This window comes from Bos grunniens, chromosome 8, assembly GCF_055505025.1.
Source record: "Bos grunniens cultivar Pamir isolate PY7600 chromosome 8, Bosgru_T2T1.0, whole genome shotgun sequence".
Classification (NCBI taxonomy): Eukaryota; Metazoa; Chordata; class Mammalia; order Artiodactyla; family Bovidae; genus Bos; species Bos grunniens.
In genome coordinates, this window is record NC_141172.1 from 25,144,719 (window position 1) to 25,150,947 (window position 6,229).

Genomic DNA, 6,229 nt, shown 5'->3' on the forward strand with positions numbered 1-6,229 from the left:
ACTCAGTATTTTGCAGATTATACTCTATTACAGGTTTTTACAAGATAGTGGGTATAATTCTCTGGGCTATACAGTATATCCTTGCTGCATGGTGGTCTGTATCTATTAATCCATGTATTTCTATATACTAATAATGAAATTTCAGGAAGAGACAGTTAAAAAAAATTTTTTTAATTCCTAGGAGTTGAAAGACCTATACTTTAGAAACTATAAAACACTGATGAAGGAAATTTAATATGATTTAAAGAAATGGAAAGATAACCCATGCTCTTGGATTGGAAGGATTACTATTGTTAACACAGCCATACTACCCAAAGCAACCTGCAAATTTAATGCAATCCCTATCAAAATACCCATGACATTTTTCACAGAATTAGAACAAATAATCCTAAAATTTATATAGAAGCTCAAAAGACCTCGAATTAAAAATGGCTCTTGGTTGACTATGCACCAGCCATTGACAGATCTGTTTTCCTTTGCAGGTCTGCTTTCATTTTGGTGACAGGAAGTACCAGTTACTAATTTTCCTAACTGCTCTTCTGGCTGGAGATGGCCACTCGACTTCCTGGCTGATGAGATGTAAAGGACATGCGCTGGCAGATGGCGAGGATGTAACTGCCCTCATTATAAGGGAGGAGACACCCACGTAGAGAGCCCCCCACTCTCAATGTGCTCGTGGAAGTTGTCATGTAAGGATGTGGTCCTTGCAGCTGCTGCAGCCATCTGCTGGCCACAGATGGAGATGTTGACACCACAGTGAGGACATCCATCTTCAACAACAGGACAAGGCTGCTGAATCACCCCTGAGAATACATGTTGCTGATTTCTCACTATGAAGGAGAAAAGAACCCTTAGGGCTTAAGCCCGGAGAAGGCACTAGCGACCCACTCCAGTACTCTTGCCTGGAAACTCCCATAGACGAAGGAGCCTGGTGGGCTGCAGTCCATGGGGTTGCTAAGAGTCAGACACGACTGAGTGACTTCACTTTCACTTTTCACTTTCATGCATTGGAGAAGGAAATGGCAACCCACTCTAGTATTCTTGCCTGGAGAATCCCAGAGACAGGGGAGCCTGGTGGGCTGCCGTCTATGGGGGGTCACACAGACTGACGTGACTTAGCAGCAGCAGCAGCAGGGCTTAAGCCACTGCTGCTTACATAGTCTGCCGTTTCTAACCAAAGTATGCTCGTTGCAAACACTTATATTATTATATTGAAAACACTTATTATATTGAAAACACATATTATTATATCATTGAAAACATATTATATTACATGACATGAGAAATAAAGGAAGATTTTAATAAGAGTGTAACAAAGAATTTCACACTTCAGAAACATGAGGTTGATAACTATCAGAGAACAGAAGAGGGCAAGATGAGAAACCAAAGGGCAATTAGGATACTTGTAAAAGTTCAAGTGTGGATGGGGGAAGGGGGGCAGGGATTAGGGCCTGACCTCTGAACTAATGGAACAGAAGGGAGGTATTAAAAAAAAAAAGTATTTAGAAAGCAAAATGGACAGGATTTGGTCAGTTATGGGGAAAGCCGGAAGATGAGCTGAAAGGAAAAGTCAGGAGTGAATTCCAAGTTTGGGGCTTGAATAATAAATAGGTGAGTAACTCCTAGATACGCAGAATTTCAGAGAGGAGCAGGTCAAGGATGGGGAGGAAATGATGAATTATTTTTGGCTGGGTTTTGGGAGCCAAGTGAAATCCAGGGAGCAGTTGAATTTTATATCTGGAGTTCAGATGATCTGGATTTAAGATAGAGATTTTCAACATATCTACAAGGACACGGTAATTGAAGCCATGGAAACAGATGTAGTCAAGGAGCATATTTAGAGTGAAGGAGACAGGAGGAGAGGGCCAGGGAAGAGATCTTGTGATGGCCAATATTCAGAGAGATAGGAATGAAAGCTCCATTGATTCTAAGAAATGGCAAAGGGAGAAAGCAAAGAGAATCAAGCCTTTCCAATGGCAAAGAAACGAAGTTTCCAGAGGAAAACATCCTACTTCAGAGAAGATGAGTGAAATGACACCCTTGCTGACCTAAACCAGAGTGGTCTTGTGGAGCACGGCAGCCAGATTTGGGACATTGAAGAGGTGACATGGATATGACCCAAGCAGATGTCCTTTCAAGGAAGAAATCTGTGAAAAAAGGAGGAGAGAGGAAGAGAATAATAAGGGAAGCCTTGGGGCCCAGGGAAAGGTATCTCTTCAAGATGACAGCGGGTGGGGGCAGGCAGGTAGGAGGGTTTTGAATGTGTTTCCATATTTAGGGGAGGGTCCCAGCAGAGAAGGTGAGCAGAGGTATGAGAGAGGGGATTGAGGGGATAATTGAAGAGGTGAGGACCTTAGGTTTCAGGGGAGACTGGGAAGCATTAACTTCGCAAACCAAGTCAGATCACAGTTCAAATTAACTCTTTGATGGAAACTCCAATCCTAGTTAGTAACAGACTCTTCTCCCTCCCAGAATAATGCTAGGGCCCTAGTGTCAGGACATCCAGAAGCCACTCTGGCTGCTGACCACACTGGTTGGCATGGAACACAGAGATGCTTCCTCTTCAAGCCTGCAGGGCCCAGCCTGTTTTGAGGGAGACCGTGAGCCCACAGGCCTGGGGGTCACATCCTTAGATTCATCACATGGACAACCCAGCAGTCCCCAGGGCCCTGCCACCGACTCCTCATCACTGGTGGGAGTCCTCCTTTCCTTTCTGCCTTCAGGCTCCTCCTGATCTGTGGACAATTATTCCCCTCTCTTCTTGCCTTTATGGACCATCCCTTCTCTACCTGCCCTCTCTTCTATAAACTTGGATATTTATAGAGAACAGGGATTCCAGCTACCTCTCTAGTTCCATTTGCCACAAAGCATTCCTGAGACAGGAGGCTGTGGGTTGGGGATAAGTCAGGAATACAGGACAAGCACAAATTAATATCACAATAAATTATTTTGTCATGGAGGTAGAATCCAAAATTCATGTTGAAAAATGCATCCATCCTTCACAAGAGGAGAAAATCTCTTCCACCAGCGATTGCTAAGCCATCAGTTATGAGAGGGCAGGAATTGAATGATTTTTCCTGCTGAACAGAAAGGATTCTACTAAAAATGCCAGAGATGACACAGTGGAGGGACAGGTACCCTGAGGACTGCGGAACAAATCCCAAACCGCTGTTGAGGAAGGGGAGCAGCAACGTGCAAGTATTGCTAGGCAATGGCAAGTCCTTGGTGGGAGTTAGAAAACACACGCTGTCCTGGCGTATGCCGGCATCGCTGTGGGGTTCCCTCCAGGGTGCGTGGCGGCCCCAGGGCAGGGAAGACGGTACACAGCTGCATCATGGGATGGAATGGGATGCTGCCAGAGACACGGCAGAAAGACAAAGGCACAAAGCAGACAAGGGTACTGCTCGAGGCCGGTTAGAGTGGGGACCATGGAATGTAGGTCAGGAATAGACTCCTATAGTTTGAGATCTCTGAGGCAGTGCTATTTTGGGTGGTTGTCATGGAGTGGAAATGAAGATCACTGGAGGTGAAAATACCAAGGAACTAAGAGGATAGGAAGATGAATTGGCTATTCCTGCAGACAGTGGGGCGGGTGGGGGGGGGTGGGGAACGAAAAGGATGACCAGGAGATAATGGAAAGTCTCTGAGCCACTTGTTAAAATCATCAGTGAATGTGGTGGGTGGTGAGTGATAGAAAGGGAACATGGAGAGAGGCAGCAGACATGGGAGCCCCAAGTCTCGTTGTGGGAGGGTTGGTTACAAGAGCACAGAAGAGGAAACAGGAGGACGCTGACCTTTCTTCTCTCAAGAAGCAGTTCTCAGCAGTGCCTCTCACCCAGGGAGTGTCTACAGATGATCTCAGGATCACATCCCAGAGATTCTGATCAGGACTCTGGTCTAGCCCAACACATCGTTTTAGATGAGGAATCAAGGTTCAGGACGAACAAACTGATGTGCAAGTTCTCATCCAGACCCTATTGGTCGCCTTTCCACTATGCCTCCCTGATGCTCAAATCAAGCTCCCTTGTTTCAGAGTTGCCCAACCCTAAGTGAAGAAGGAGGAGGTGAGGGGAGGAGAAGAGACAGAGAAGAGAAGAAGGATGGGGGGAAGAGGGGGAGGAGGGAAAGGGGAAGACAAAGAAAGAGAAGCAGACATCCCCACTCCTTTCAGAAAGTTACTCAGTTACAAATTGTGATCACCAGTAATAACAGCCTGTGGAAGGAGGGCAGGCTTTCTGGGTGACACAGGTCTAGAAAGGAAATTCAATTTCATGGAAATTGTCAGTGAGGCTGAACCCAGAGTTGGGATTCTCCCGTGGCTCTCCCAGCACCCAGAGGGTGAGCTGCCGGACACAGCGGGGCCGTGAGGACTCTGTAGAGGCAGGACAGGTTCCAATTCCTATTGTCCTGAAACCCACCCTTGTTTTCTAGGGCTTTTTAAGGATGATGTCCCCTCCTCTCAAACACAGCTGTTACATGGGAAATGAAATCCTCAGAGGCTGAAACAATCCCAAGAACAAAAGTGTCCTTTAAGAGGTCCGGACTCTCTGCGGCTCAAATTCTAGCTCTGCTACTCGCCCTTGTGTGGTCTTAGGGAAATTATTAAATCTCTGTGCCTCCATTTCCACATACATAGCTTGGGGATTCCTAGTGGTTCTTATCTTATCAGATCATTGTAAGGACTCACCTGAAATAACCCACGTAAAATGTACGGCACAGTTTCTGGCGCACAACACGAACTCAGCATAACTCAAGTCCTCTGCACCTCAATCTCCTCTGCTGTAGGTGGGGATTCTTATGGACTGAATGTTTCCTCCCCAAATCCACAGGTTGAAATCTGAACTTTCAATGCGCTGGGGTTAGGAGGTGGGGCTTCGGGGTGATTAGATCATGAGGGTGGAGCCCTCCTAAATGGGATTACTGCCTTTATAAAGGAAACTCCAGAGAACTTTCGTGCCCCTTCTGTCCTGTGAGGACACAGTGAGAAGATATCCATCTAGGAACCAGGAAACAGCCTCTTACCAGACACCACATCTGCTGGTGCTTTGGTCTTGGACATCTCAGCCTCCAGAACTGTGAGAAAGAAATGTTTTTTGTTTAAGCTGTTCAGTCTGTGGCATTTTTGTTATAGCAGCCTGGATGGACAGAGACAGGAATCAACAACCGCTCTTACCTAATTGGGTTATTATAAGGAAGTGTGAGAAACCATCCATGTAAAATACTTAGCAGTTTCTGGCACATAACATGCACTCAATCAATAGTGGGTATAATTCATTTATCTGTCCAGAAATTCTGCTCTTACATATGCTTGTCTAATTGTGTCTTTTTTTTTTTTTTTTGACCCAAATAAGTATCCTTTCCTCCATAAATTGATGTAAGGAAAAGCTGAAAGCTCTGTGCTTGCTCAGAGGTAAAGCAGTGTAGCCAACCTCCTCAATAAAAATACCATAGAAATATGCTTTCTCCACAGTGCACTAGCTAGGCACTTAAGAGTTGTATTATTAACGTTGGCTGTACATATGATGTTACACTATCTCAGGGTCTGACCATCAGTTAGATTTATTCACTCCAAATCCTTAGTCTGACATTGGTGATCACCCCAAACACGCAACTGTAATCTAACATTCTCACCCAGAAGCCAAACAGCTCTGTGAATTGGATATCCCTTCTGAAAAGTCCACTGTCCATCCTCAGGTCCAAAGCATGAAGTGAAATCATTTTTGAAAAGCAGAGTCAATGGCCCTCTTAAGACGTGTGGATGAGGGCCCCTCAGTCTTCATGCACCTAAAGCCTGAGGCCTAGAATTCCCCCAGCTACAGATTCCAGAACTCTCTAGTTGACCTGCATCAGAGAACACATAAAATGCCATATTTTAAAGATAAAAGGGGAGGTGGTGGTGTGAACTCACTCATAAAGGGGAGTGTGGCTCTTTACACAACTTGAACAGCCTCCAGCCATGTCAGGGGAAGTGAACTTGACCAGTGGAAAGGTGAATTCCAGACCTCCTGCAGGAACAGCCAGCAGCCCCAAGGTGGAGATAACCACAACAGGCTGATACAGCAGAGCGAGCTGCACGTTACCACCAACAACCAGCTGAACTCGGACTAAGCGCACTGAGATAGCTTTCTGCCCGGCTCAGCCATGCAAACAAGAAAACCACGCAGCTGGGCTGATACAGTCTGTTCAGCCTGTGTGATAGCTTTCATGCTAGCTGGCATCCAGTATTGCT